At 46.8% G+C, this 14,917-nt stretch overlaps 1 long non-coding RNA gene across 5 annotated transcripts; it reads right to left on the bottom strand.

The window, feature by feature from the left end:
- Positions 1-7,793: 7,793 nt before the first annotated feature.
- LOC125539296 (uncharacterized) lies at positions 7,794-14,682 on the bottom strand. 5 transcript variants are annotated; one of them, XR_007296808.2, is made up of 6 exons: positions 14,295-14,682; positions 12,756-13,738; positions 11,623-11,795; positions 10,151-10,268; positions 8,866-10,077; positions 8,725-8,821 (listed from the first exon to the last, which is right to left on the bottom strand). It is a non-coding gene; the product is annotated as an uncharacterized LOC125539296 (long non-coding RNA). The 5 variants fall into 5 exon arrangements; XR_007296810.2 differs by having other exon boundaries at positions 10,151-11,795; positions 12,756-12,859; positions 13,539-13,738; XR_015617175.1 differs by having other exon boundaries at positions 10,151-11,795; positions 12,756-12,859; positions 13,589-13,738.
- Positions 14,683-14,917: the final 235 nt, after the last annotated feature.

Genomic DNA, 14,917 nt, shown 5'->3' with positions numbered 1-14,917 from the left:
ACTTCATGCTAGAAGGAGTATAAGTACCATTGCTTGTAAATTGTAGGAATAATTGTTTGTTCCAATGTCCATCAGTCAATACCACATTGCCATTGCCACTGCCACTGATTTTTTACTTTGTTTATGTAATTTGTTGTTCTATTATACCGCGTTAGCAAAAAAAAATTACAAGAATACCCAGCAGGAAATTCCTGGCGCCGCCACTGTGTGAGCCACTAGCAACATATAAATGTGCCAGAGGGGGCTGTAGCGACAAGTTTTATTTATGTGAAAGAGGGTTCGTGCTGATGGGGTACATGTACCGAATGAATTCGTCCGTTCATCGCAAAAAAATTAATGAATTCGTCCGTTCCAGCGACCCTCCTAGCACGAATTATTCATTCGCTGGGAGGTTTCCTAAAAATATGCCGTTCAAGCGTTATCAGGGTCCATTTAGTATGGGGTTTGGATTTTAGAGTCCTTTAAAAACGTCAATCTGTTACTCATTGCAACATACTTATGTCTAAATCTTTGAAGCTAAAGGCGATCAATAATGAGCTAGTAAGGTGGACCATAAACCCCTGAGCAGCGCACATGTTTGTATCATGCCGACAGATCCTCAGAAGCTAAAGGCGCTGCTGCTGCTTTTTTTTTTTTTTGAACAATGACTGCTGCCACAGATACTTTGGTTTTGCGGAATCACTGAGGCGGTGGATTCACGCACGGAAAGATGGGCATCGCAAAAACCAGAAGTGCTGTAGTATATCACATGTAGATTTTTCGCAACTTTTTTTAAAAAAAGAATCGCATGGAGATTCACGCACCGAGCAAGCGCCGTGGAGCCCGTTTGCTGTTCTTATCCATGGGGCAAATCACGGACGCGCAAGGAAGCATTGCCCCGTTGACGACGTCGCCAGGGGACGGACCTTTCTCGAGTACAGTACGTGTAGGACTGCAACTGGATAAGAAACCAGAAGAGCATCCGATGAAGGACCTTTCTCGAGTACGTGTAGGACTGCGACACACGTACGCCGCCGGTAACCGCAACGGGCGCGCAGACAGCCATCGTGGTGTCTCGGAACCCGCGCTTTGGTGTTTAGGCCAACTCCACTGCGACTCTATCATGTCTGTTCCCGTTCGTTTTGGATAAAACGGATAAATTAGACGGCACAGCGCACGGGCGCAAACGGACTTTTATTCGTTTTGTGTCCGCTTTCGACCCATCCCGGTCCAAGTTTGCGTTGGTTTTGGGGTGAAACGGACAGCGCGTAGACGGGCGGGACGCGCACGCTTGTCCTCCCCTGGCCCGCCTGTCGGTGGCATAAAGCAAAACCCCCCGCATGTCCATTTGGCGCCATTTCCATCAAACCCTCGCACGCCAAGGAAGCCGCGGTCGGAGTGCACGCCGGAGGAGATCGTCAAGTTGGACGTCGAATCGGCGAAGAGGAGGGAACGGAGAGCGTTTGTCAAGGTTAATGCCATCGCGGCCAAGTTCGCCGCCCAGCGCGATGCGATGAAGGCCGCGGTCGACGAGAAGGAGGACATCGTCAACAAAGCGCATGCCCTCCTCATGCTTGGTATGGGCCGTCCGGCCGGTTTCCCTGCAGCGGCCGTCGGCTCGACGAGCACAGGCTCTCGGTCGCCCGGTCTCCGCATTGCCAGTCACCGACGTCGCGGACCACGCCCATGTCGTCCGGCTTTCCTCCGCCAAGGCACGACGTCCAGACTCGTTTCTCGGGGTCGCCGGACGTCGGCTTGTTCGCGCCGTCCACACCGCGCCCCGCGGCCGTCATAGACCTCAACGCCATGCCTGGGTCCAGCAGCGGCTGCCGGCCGTCCGTCGAGATGCAAAGAAAGCAAGCACAGGCACCGTTCACAGGCACCATGCCGGCCCCCCGCGTCTTGTTTGACGGAATGCCAACACCAATGCCATCGGTCGACGGCCCCTTCTACAACCAGTACATGGAGGACGTGATCTTCGAGGGTGGGCAGGTTTAACGCCCCAGACACACCCGCCAGTGGTTGTTACTCCTGGCGGGATCAAGACTGGCCCCACAAATGAATACTAGTCTTTTCTGCGCACTTTGTCCTCACTCATGCGCACCCGGGAGCAACTTCCCGGTCGGTCACCCATCCTGACATTACTCCAAGCTAAGCACGCTTAACTTTGGAGTTCTTTCCGAATGGGCTCCCGGAAAAGAAGGAATTCATTATTGATATGAGTAGTCTATCATCCCTAATAAGCCAGGCTATCACATACACCCCCACTCAGAGGAACCGACGTCCTCGTCGTGCCATAGGAACGTTCCTCGTTGCACATACGTCTGTGCATCCAGTCCGGTACATGTGCCATGCCGTGTGTCACGATGGATCACAAACGTCATGAACAACATGACCGCGCATCTGTCCACAAACATCCGTGTAACCGCGAGGGTCGGCTCTGATACCAACTTATAACGCCCCAGTCTAGATCCCGCCAGAAGTGACGACCACCGGCGGGTATGTCCAGGGCGTTACAGCAGGGTCGTGCCTACGACCCCGAGGAGACCCAAAGTCAGGATGGCCGCGCCCAGTACGTCCCCGATGAAGAGGCTGACGACCGTGCTAATTACGACCATGGTGACTCGTGGCATGAAGACGATGACATCTATGTCGAAGGTGATGGTGATGAAGACGAAGGCAATGACATTGATATTAGTGGCGGGTCATTGTTCATCGACGAGCTCACTCAAAGAGCGGAAGCACAAAAGAAGAGGAAGAGCATTCGCACGGGTTCATATACACAAGATGAGGACAAGTTGATTTGCCAAGCATGGATGGAGATTAGCCAAGATCCGAGGACCGGCGCGCAACAAAAGGGCATTGTTTTTTGGACGAGAGTCCACAAAACATTCCATGAAAAGAAGATGTTTGAGCCCTACCAAATTACAAGCAACCGTGGCACCGGCTCGATTCAAAATAGGTAATTGTTCATCCAACAAGAGTGCAACAAGTATTGCGCCGCATTTGAGAGTGTTGAAGCACGGCCCGTGAGTGGTCTTGGCGTTGGGGACATGGTATGCTCTCCTCTTCCTAGTCCTTTCCCTGCTACGGCCATGAGACTTCGGCCTTGTATATGTTTGCATGTTCATTTGTTGTTGATCATGTCGTGTAGGCATTTCAATCTTTGGAGGCATTCAAGGCTCGGCACAATGACAAGCCATTCACTCTTACGCATTGTTGGACGATCATCAACAATTGCCCTAAGTTCAAGGACCAATATCGTGAACTTCAAAGGAAGAGAGGATTGAAGACGGTCAAGTTTGCCGGAGGTGGAGATGGCGAGGCGTTGAAGAGGCCGAGGGGCAAGACCAACTCCAAGGTTGACGACATACGTGATGCCTCTTCCATGGCATTGCATAACACTTTGCATGGCATGATGTCTCAAAAAAATGTGAGGGACGAGAAGAAGCGGCAAAGTAAGGACGAGCAAATGAAGCAATACCTAGACCTTCAAAGGAAAGCTTGAGATGGAGGAGGAGGCCAAGAGGAGGAGGATCGACATGGAGGAGGCGGCCCAGCAAAGGCAGCTCGACATGGAGGAGGCGGCCCGGCAAAGACAGCTCGACATCGAGGCCGACAATGTCAAGGCCAGGCAGAGGCAGCTCGACATCGAGGCCACCAATGCCGCCACCAAAGCGAAGGAGGTGACCCTTGCGATCATGAGCGTGGACTTGTCGAAGATGAGCGAGAAGACGAGGGTCTGGTTCAAGACCAGGCAGAAGGAGATGCTCGACGCCGAAGGCCTGAACTAGGTCGTCCGATCAGCCATGGCCGTTCTTTTTGGAGGCTGGCATGGGTGCCGCCCGCCCGCTGGGCCGCTGGCTGTGTGCCGGCGAGAAAAACATTCATTTTGGAGGCCGGCTGTGTTGCCGGCGAGGACAACTATTCATTTTGGAGTCTGGTTGTGTAGCCGGCCGCTGGCTGATGCCGGCGATGGACGTAGGCCGTTGGCTCTGTTACCGGCGTGATGAACTGGGGCCACTGGCCTGATAAACTAGGGATTGGCATTTAAAAGTTGTTCTTTTTTAAAAATAAATACGTATAGGATGGGGTAAACGGATGCGGTCGTGTGCTGGATGCATGACCACTGCATTTCAAGACACGTTTGAATCAACCCCATTGTCTTAGTCAAACGGATAATATTCAGATAAAATAAACGCCCGTTTAAGGTCGCACGCTGGAGTTGGCCCTACCGCGCGCCAGTCGTGGAGCGGTGGCGTCCTACGGCCCGAGCGAGCGGGGGTGCTCTCTTCTCCGGCGCACAGCACCACGTACCTAGCTCGTAGTACGAACGGCACGGACGAGCGCCTACTAATACTACTATTATCGGTTTTGGCATTTCACGGGAGTACCACACGTACCCTGGTCCGTAGTACGACGAACGGCACGTACGCGCGCCTATTATCTTGGGAGGAAAATGTGAGAGAGACGCCAAAGCGGTGACCAAGTCGACGTGACGGCTATACGGCTCTGCCCAACATGCAGCCCCTTCGGGTGGGTTTCTGTCTCGTTATTCTGTGGGAAAGGTCCAGGCCGACTTGACGGAGACTACATACAACAGGTGCTACTGCCACACTGATGCTTCCCGGTGACCGTTAGGTTTCACTGCGCTGCTGGCGGTCCTACAGTAGTACAGTACATCTGTAGCTTTTAGCACTTTTTTTTACACTAGCGGTTCGCCTCGGCTCTCCGTACGGTTCACCGGTCATTTTGAAAGGAAACGTAGGCTTAACTCGGTGCACCAAGTTACGTGCGGGGAGCTTTAGTTTAAGCCGTCCTAGGTCAAGGATACGCAAGTTTCAGAACTGAAGCCATTGCTGTCTCTGTTTCTCTTGTTGTACTGCCACACTGCCATGCCATGAATCAACAAAACATCACCGCATGGTGGTATTGAGTGTGGAGCGGGGCGGGGGCATCATGCATGGGCTGCGCGTCCTCACGCGCGGGTCGGCCCGGCGGTGGCGGATCTCTACATTGACCACCCCTGAGCGTTGTCTCCTCCGCTTGGCACGGTTGAGACATCCATCCAGCACCCACCCACTCTTCGTTTCAAAACCAGGACTTCAATGTGAGGACCAAAAACAACACAGCCCACCGGACCAGCCTGAATGGGCTCAGCGAGATTAACGATGCCACCAGTCTGTCCACGGTTGACAGTGTTTTTTTAGGCTGACTACGCGCTTGAATTCATGTTATAGCGAAATTTGGATTGTATCCCCGACTTTGACATCTTTGACGCTAATTACTTTATTTAACATTTTTTCATTTGGATAACTCGATTTAGCACTTCACATTGGTGGCTGATGAGCTCATTTTGGTTGCCTGCCTTTGATCTACTCCTTCCTCGGTTTCCTTCGCCACGCTGCTTAATGCTTACTCAGCTAGTCTCTTTGTTTATTTTTTGAAACGGGCAAAAGATTTGCCGCATATATTAATTAAGAAGGAGAAGAATGTTTTGTTACAGGCCCGCAACTACAAGGATTTTACTCTTCCGGAATGATGGTCCCTAACTTTTTTGCGCCTGCGGCGACCCAGAGTTTAGCTTCAAGCTTGATGTTGTTGAGCAAGATTCTTGGCGGAGAGGACTTGTTGCGGAAGACCCTCCCGTTTCGTTCATTCCAAATAGACCAAGATATTAGCATGGTAAGGGAAGTCCGGGCCTTGCGATTTGGCATGGAGATGTTGGAGCGGTTGACCCACCAATCTTTGACAGATTGCTCAAGATGCCATGTAGGAGTGTGAAGGTGCTCAAGGTGTAGCCATTCATTGACCAAATTCCAGAGGCGAATGGTGAATCTACATTTGTAGAAGAGGTGGGCGCCGGACTCTTGTACACGCTTGCATAGGGGGCAAAGGTCGCAATTTGGCCACCCCCGCTTTGCTAGTCTGTCAGCTGTCCAAATCCTATCTTGGATAGCCAACCACGCAAAGAACTTCACTTTAGGCGGCGCCCAGGCTTTCCACACCGCATGTGGCATCGGAGAGTGTGTAGAGCCCATGAATTGTGCCAAGTAAGCGCTTGCCGACGAGTATTATCCGTTCTCAGTGTGCTTCCAGATGATTTCATCCTCGACGTGCTCCACAAGATGAAAGCCATTGATGAGAGTCCAAAGGTTTATGAATTGCATAATGTGCTCGACGGTGAAGCTTATCGTGATCTTAATCTTGGAGATCCATGCATCATTGAGGAGCGCATCCTTGACTTTCCAATTTTTTCTCGAGGATGCCTCGAAGATAAGAGGCGCGATTTCCTTAGGCTTCCGGTCTTGAACCCATGGAGCTTCCCAAAAGGGGGTCCTCGCCCCATTACCAACCGTGATTGTTGTGCATGCGTAGAAGAGGTTGAGGTCCATCTCATCGCAAGGATTTCCCATGCCGACCCACATTCTCGTTGGTTCCTTCCACTCGAACCAAGGCCATCTCAGTCTTAGGGCTCTTGCAAATTTTGTTGTGTTCAGTACTCCGAGTCCTCCCCTCTCAAAAGATCGGCAGACCATGTCCCAGTTGACCTTGCACTTGGCACCAGTCGTCCTGTCCGCGCCGGACCAAAGGAATGCCCTCGCAATCTTGTTTGTGCCGTGTAGGATGCTCGGGGGGACAATCAACGGCGTGATGTAGTAGACCACTTGCGAGGCGAGTGAAGATTTGACAAGTGTGGTGCGCCCGATGGTGGTGATGTTGTTACCCTCCCATGGGATGAGCTTAGCCGCCGCCTTGTCCTCTAGGAATTGAAAGTCCACTTTCTTGAGTTGCCACACCGAGAGTGGAAGCCCCAAGTATCTCATCGGAAAGGAAGCCCTCACCACCGGCAAGCTTTGGGTGATATGCTCGAGGTTTAGGTGTGCACATTTGATTGGGACGAACGAGCTCTTGCTGAAGTTGGTTTGGAGGCCTGAGACCTCACCAAAGCCTTTGAGGATGGCGGCGAGGTTGTCAATGTCTCGCTTAATGGGCGCCATGAATACCGCGGCATCATCCGCATACAGGGAGGTTCGCATGATAGTGCCTCTACCCCGGATCTTGTGGAGTAGCCCCTTTCTTGTAGCCAATTCGAGAAGTTGTTGAAGGGGGTCGATAGAGATGACAAATAGGAGAGGTGACAAGGGGTCCCCTTGCCTGAACCCGCAGCGGTGGAAGATTGCAGGGCCGGGCACCCCATTGAGGAGAATCCTGGATGATGAAGAGTTTAGGAGAGCAGCCACCCAATTGCGGAACTTGCATGGGAAACCCCTCCTACGCAGAAGATCGAGGATATACTCCCAGCGCACCGAATCAAAAGCCTTGCGGATGTCAAGTTTGAAGAGGAGAGATGCAGTCTTGCTTTTGTGTAGCTGGCGTGCAAGATTCCGTACATACATGAAGTTGTCGTGGATGCTCCTTCGCTTGATGAAGGCACTCTGGGCATTGGAAACTAAAACATCCATGTGAGGTCGTAGTCGGATCGCTAGAATCTTTGCAATAATTTTTGCAATCCCGTGTATGAGGCTAATCGGTCTGTAGTCGGCAATGCCCTCCGCCCCATCCTTCTTGGAAAGCAAAACCACATTCGCCGAGTTGAGCCAGTGAAGGTTGGTTCCATGGAGGTCCTGGAAGAGGTGCATCACCCGCATCACATCCCCTTTGATAGTGCCCCAACATTTACTGAAAAAGATTCCGGTGAACCCGTCCGGCCTGGGCGCTTTATCCTTTGGCATCTCGTTAATGGCCTCCTTCACCTCTTCCTCGGTGATGCAGTCGTCCAAGGTGGACAAGTCAGTTTCCTCTAAATTTAGCTCCCTCCAGTTGAGGTCTAGCGCACTGGGGGGCCCTTGCCCCATGACGCTAGAGAAGTGTCCATGAATAATCTCCTCTTTCATCTCGTGCTCAGTGACCCACCCTTGATTGTGCTTTAGCCTATGAATGTGATTTTTCCGTCTCCGAGCATTGACCCGTTGATGGAAAAATTTAGTGTTTGTGTCACCCTCCTTGAGGTTGGTCAGTTTTGCGCATTGTTTCCTGCGGGCCCTTTCAATTACCGCAAGGCTAACCACCCTCCTCTTGAGCTTTGTCCGTAGGTCGCTCTCCTCGTCGGAAAGGGTCCGCACCTCTTGGGCTTGGTCAAGCCGGAGGATCACCAGCAGGGCGGCATGCAGGTGGATCTTTGCCTTAGAGAATAGGCCTCTACTTCATTCCGACAAGCGCTCTTTGTTTTTCGTTACAAACTTGGTGACAACTATGTCGTTCCTGAAGATTGTTTGGGCCTGGATGCCCTTGTTTTGCAGGATCTTGCATGATCCTTTAAAATGTTGGCCAGTGGTTCATCCTAACCCAAAAATTGTTGAACTCATGGTAGCTTGTGAACATTTATTTATTTAAACAAAATCGGAGAGGGAGGCCTCTCTTTTGATGAAAAAAGAAAACTCCATTTAGCAAAAGTTCTCACACTTTTTATCCCTTTTAATTTTTTGACGACGATTTGCTATGTGGGTTAGGCCGCCAGGTACATAATTCTTACACCCATGCATTAGTACTTGCAGCTGAATTCTCTCTACTTTGACACTCCGCCTCTTTGACGACCTCGCGTCTTCCCGTCGCTCGCCGTGTCATCCCCATCTCCGTCTATGACTCTGTGTAACTCAAATACTAAAAGGCCCTTCATCAAGTCTCTGCCTTGTCTTCGCCTAAGACGTCGTCGGAGCTCCACCGCTGCGTTTGAGCATACTAGTAAACATGTACGTGCAACGCACGTCTCAGCTAATGCACTTTTCATAGGTACATCTACTCTCAATGAAATACATCTTGCCAGCATGTCTCATACATACTACCACATGCATATAGTTCGCGATGCTAGTGTAAGAAAATAACAAACCACATGCATATAGTTCGCGATGCTAGTGTAAGAAAATAACAACAAAAAACAAAACATTCATCTGATACATGATACCATTCTTTCCAAGTTAGCATGGAAGGTCCGAGATCACATTTTCAAGCACTTACAGCTACTGAGAGTTAGGTTTAACCTTGTTGAATGTGAATTTTTTTCATTACTTATCTCTATATAAATAGAGATCATTTTTGGTCTTTCAAAAACTCCGAGCGTTTTGGTTGATCACAAACTACAGAGCACTCCCGACATTTTCAAGGCAATAATATTTCGAACCAAACGGCATTCACGCTGGTTGGCTTCTTTTGCCTGCAACTCCAGTATGTACAACTACAACACCATTCAACATGACGAGCATGCACCAAACAGAAGTAACAGACAAGTTGGGAGTTGCACATTTCAAACTGAAAACGATCGTTTATCTATTTTCTGGAAAGAATCATTTTTGGTTTATTTTTCTGGGACAGTAAAAGTAAGTAGGAACACAAGATTATGGACTTTTTTCTCTTTCAATTTTCTTGTGGACTGCAGTTGTGATAAAATGGTTTCTTTTGTTTTAAGCACTAAAATGTTACATGAGCACACAAGCGATAATATTTTCATTTAGTTTATAAATCATGACACTGTTGTCTTTGGGTAAAAGATTTTCAAGTACTGGTTGAGCCACCATATGCATTTCATTTCTATGTTTTCATGTCCGCAAATGATACAAGCAAAAAAACCATTAATAGACGGTCAGTCTTCCCCGATTCAGGTAGGCTGAAAAAACAAACAAACAATCAAGAGCACTAACTCATTATTTACTATTTTGTACAAAAATCATTTTTGTTCTCATTTAATGAAAATTCATTTTTGTTCTCATTTAATGAGAGCACTCTCCAGTTTTCCCTTGTTAGTGCTAAAACAACAGTGAGCATGTGAATGAAAGATATCTTACAAATCCTCTTGTACAATTCCATGGCCAATTCATTGAGGTAATATAGTGTTTGACAACTGATAATTTTTAGCCTGAGTGTGATATTTTTCAGGCCGAATCCTCGCCCTGTGGACAAATGAAATAACATATGGTGAACTGAAGTCGATGAAGGGCATACCAATCAATTTCCGAGCCTATATCGAGCCCCATGCCCTCGAGATCTCCCAGGAATTTGGTATGCTCAGAAAGGGCATTGTCTTGCTTATCTTTTCTCCACCTGCCATATAAAATAGTTTCATCATTGGTTATTAGGTTGATTTTATGCTGCATGAATCTCAGCACAAACATACCTAAACCTTCTTTATGACACAAAAAATCTACTGAAAATGAGCTTCATAAGTCAAGCGCCTGTACACCAACAAAGCATTTCCCTTTTTTGGGTCTACAATCGATAAATATGTTGCACAGCTGCAGAAATGGAAGGGAGAGGTCGTGCATACAAAACATTGTCTTGTTAATTCTTCTTTGTTGTCTATCCTGTAAGAAACTTATAAATTGCAGTAGAAGGAAGCAAATAAATAATTGGAGTAAATTTGCCACCAGCAATAATCATTCATAGCTGGCCAAGGCAATCGACATGAATTAGCATAGAGAACAAAAGTGGAAGTTCCTTCACTGAAACATCAGGAACACCAGAACAACATTGTCGATTTTCTTTTGCAAACAGCATGCTGCCATCACTGGTTACTTAGTGGGCTAGTAAGAACAATAGAACTTCTTATAAATTGGTACAGTAAGTTAAAATGATGCCTTCTATCTTTTGATTTCCACTAATTGTGCAGGAAAAAAGATAAATTTTGTTTGGCTTGCTAAATTGGTACAGTACAAAGGCAGACCTTTTTAAAGCAGTATGATAAAAAATCATAGAAATATGAAACTTAAAAACCAAACTGTAAAAAGAAAATTAGCTTAAGTTGTATAATATTAACAAGGAAATTTTTTGGAAATGCAGACTTGCAGACGCGCCCTACATCATTAGCGAAAGTGATTGGTTGGACAGTCTGATTTAAGTTATCTCTACACACTGTCAGAACTTATAAGCAGTTGTATATTGATAAACATAAAGATGAATATTGTTATCTGTACACACTGCCAAAATTTACAATGAGTTATACATTGATAAACTTAAACATGAATGATTATGTTAATGATCGGCTAAAGAACAAGTGACGATATGCAATGGCATCGTATTCCACACATAGCTGCAAGTACTTGTGAAAAGAAGGGGGGTGCGCAGACTTGAAAAAACCATTCATAGTTGACCCAGGCAATTCACATGGACCAGAACACAGAAAAATAGTATAAGTCCCTTGATTACAAATCCAAAATATATGGAACAGAAACACAACATTCCCAATTTTCTTTGCAAAGAGCAAGCTGCCATTGCTGGTTATTTAGTGGGTTAGTGAGGGCAATCGAACTTATTATTTAGTGGCTGCCATTGCCTCCGGGATATCCACCCGGCATGGCTGTTCACCTTATTGAAGTGAAAGCCTTGTAGCCAATTTGCAACCGTAGAGTGCAGAGAAGAGAATCAGTGGGGAAGGAGCAGGAGAATGAAAATAACAAATTTGGACAACAAGACTAAAATATTGGCAGATAACATTTGCCTCAATGCACTCTCCCAATCTACTTGAGGTCCTAAATGGTGGTTGTCTAGCTCCTCCTCATTTTATAGCTCCCCTTGTGATCTAATTCTGTAAGAAACACCAAAGCACAAGAACACACAAAGGAACCATCACAGTGAGATCAAGAATCTAACCTCAATGGTGTGAGGATGGCCAAACTGAAATTGTCTTCCAAAAGGACCAATATCCACTTGGGCAGTAGAAATTAATACCTCTGGAATAACTTCGGAAGGCTTAGGCTTTGTATTCGTGAACATGTAGCTACTTGATTGATGACCATTATCCCCTCTGATAACAGGACAACCCCCTGCAAGAATAACACAATGTAAAGAAATCTGTCAACCGAAGCCGATTACTCAAGAATAGGTCAACCCTTAAAAACTCAAGCCCAATGGGCTAAGAACAGAAGTCCTACAAATCAAAGAGGCCAACCCTTAAAAACTCAATTGTACCAAACATCCGAAGAATTTGCTAGCTTAGCAGTCAAGACCAAGCTATCAACATTTAACTGTAGTTGGCAAACAATATAGACTATCTATCTAGTTCACTAAAATGACCATGCATCCAGCGTTGTCAGTTATGATTAATGACCATTTACATCAAAATTTCATAATTCTCTGCCACGCATATACACAATTAGAAGGATGAAAAAACTCAAAACAGATTATGAAGCATCTCTTGCATCAAATTGCAAGTAATTAAGCACTCTGGATGGACCCGGACGGCGGCGAGATCATTGCTCTGTCCATCTATGAACCAGACCTACGTACCTCAAGGGTCTCTCTTGCTCTGTCCATCTCAGAGCGGCTTTAGGCGGGCACTAACATTGATTATGTAATTTCCTCAAGATAAAAGAACATTATTCATGAATTTAATATGTCATCACTTTTTTTTGAGCTGTTAGAGCACCCGGGAGGAAAAGCTTTCAAAATGGTGGGCATTCAGTTGTAGTTCTTTTTCATGCAGATAGGCCTTCCAACTTTCCAAGAATCTTACTCTGGATTAATTACATAACATACAGAAGTAGAGTCATGTTGCTGGTCTATTGAGCATAAAAGTAAACTTTGTATAAAAGCAGGGCTGTTAAGCCTATTATTCTCTACAAGATTACCTTCGTAGAACTATTACACACGATCGAATTTTACGCAGTACAACAATGTCTAATTTCAAGCATATTGAAGTACAGTTATAGGTTTTCTTTTAGTGAATATAGTGACATTGTTGTTTGGTTTCAAGCTTGGGAGTTACAGTGTATATAATCTCTCACCTGAGAAGCCATCACCGAGAGGCCTACCCATTCACAGCTCAAATTTTGACAGATTCATGAATTGCTTAAATTTGTCAAATTTCCCAGTTAGGTCACCTGGGAGGCTGGGAATCATGAAGGTTAAAGATTATTAAACCATCACAAGTCAAATAGCAGATAAATGGGACAATCAGCAGTGATTGCAGCTTCTAGTATATCAAGAAAAATACGACGATCATCAGGTCACAATACATCTAAGGTCATACAGTTTGAAGAATCTAACTGGGACTTGGAAGAATTCAGCAAACTATTATTATGAGCCAACAATTCCGTTTCAAAACATAATTGCTTAGATATATGATACTGAAAATTCCTTTCTTCAAATATCTTTCATGTTTAAACTCGAAATATCTAGAAAATGAGAGCTTTGGCCTTCTTGTGATAACATGAAAGTAGCAGTTAGCAGCCACACTGCAACTCCATATTTTAGACGCTTTCAATGAATTCACAAGACATGCAAGGACCGCTCACAGTTTCGGCGGCAATGTGAGCAAAGCAAGTCAGCAAGCATATAATGATTTCCAGGCTGAGAAGAGTGTAGATAGACCTGCAATATTCTTATATACGACCCTTGACCACTTATCCGCTTCTCAAACAAACCATGTACTAAAAGCTGGAATATAGATCATGAAAATGTTGCGATAATTCTGAATTTTGCAGTTCACAGAACACTATTAGTAGAAAGTAAGTAGTATTGTTCTGTGAGTTCAGTGAAACGGAAGCATGATTAGCATATCAAAATACCGTATTAGCCGACCATTGTATCTGGGAGAAGGACGGCGACGATGTCTCACGTGGTCATCCATGATCGCAGTGGATGTAAATCGCGTGGTGGTTGGTAATGAACTAGGGCGATATGGATGCACCCGATGGACGTTTTGAGCACAATACTTGATATGATAGCCTTGATCTTTGCGACCCCTCTCCAAAGCTGCCTTTCTATCCTGAAATCTCCAGAAAAAATCAAAATCAAAATCCAAGATAGATGGTAGCCGGTGAGGGAAACTGACCACGTGCTTCTGAAGTAAGCCTCTGTTTTCATGTTCCGATAGGTCGAATTTCACGCTGGTTCTAGTTATACTTGCCAGCCTAAAACTATTTGGTCACATATGGACATGAAGTCAAACTGATTGTCCGGGAGCTAAATGGTTCAACACTTTTTCACTGCTAAATAGTTGAATAGCTAAGGGATATGTATATCTTATACTGTTGTAAAAGTAGTTCAGTGATGGTCTTGTGTTCCTGTTTCCTTCTGAACTATCTGTGCATGGCCAAAGTCGCCAGAGCCAAAGGGAAAACGAAAAGGAATCAAAACGCAGTCAGTTTGAGTGGTACCGACAATAGTCTGGCACATCAAATTCACTACTTTTTTTGGCAATCTGATCTACTACATTGATATATCCACAAAGTACAGAATTTGCAAATACAGATATACTACTAACTTCTACAATTCCGTCATAACAAACTGTTGAACCAATATGTATACAATGTTCCTCATACCATGGAGGGGAGCACGCCTGGTCGCGGGCATCGTCAGACTTGGAGTCATAGGAGAGGAGGTCGGAGCAGCGCTCCCTGCCATGGTTGTGGTGGTCGTGGAGGAACGGCTCCGGCGACCCGCGGCTCCCGTGGCGAAGGGGGCGCGGCGGGCGGCTCCGGCAAGCTGAGCGGTGGGGAGGGGGGGGGGGGAGGGGGGGGGGGGCGCGAAGGGCGGCTCCCGCGGCGAAGGGGGCTGCTCCCGCGGGGGCGGGGCGAAGGGCGGCTCCGTCGGCGGCTGACAGCAAAGGGAGGAACGGCGGGGCGGCTCCGGCGGCGGCTGGCGGCCGCGGGAGGAACGGCGAGGTGGCGAACTGCGCGCGGGGGGAACTGCCCAGGCGGGAGGAGGAGGAGGGGGGCGAGAATAGTGCGTGCGTTGTTGGTAGATTTCTTTTTTAATAGCGGGGCAGGTTAGCGATCGGCTTAATGCGTGACTTGTTGTGTTAAACACGAAAGAATTAGGAGTCATTAAATATTGTAGACAAACGGATAAAATTGTTTGAATCTGTTCTTTTTTTCTTTTTATAGTAATAGTAGGTAGTAGATAGATAGCAGATAGTAGATAGTAGATGAGCAACAGCCTGCAT

Source organism: Triticum urartu, chromosome 2A, assembly GCF_056163025.1.
Source record: "Triticum urartu cultivar PI428250 chromosome 2A, HENAU_Tu73, whole genome shotgun sequence".
In the NCBI taxonomy this organism is placed as follows: domain Eukaryota; kingdom Viridiplantae; phylum Streptophyta; class Magnoliopsida; order Poales; family Poaceae; genus Triticum; species Triticum urartu.
This window is presented reverse-complemented; position numbering and strand designations above follow the sequence as displayed.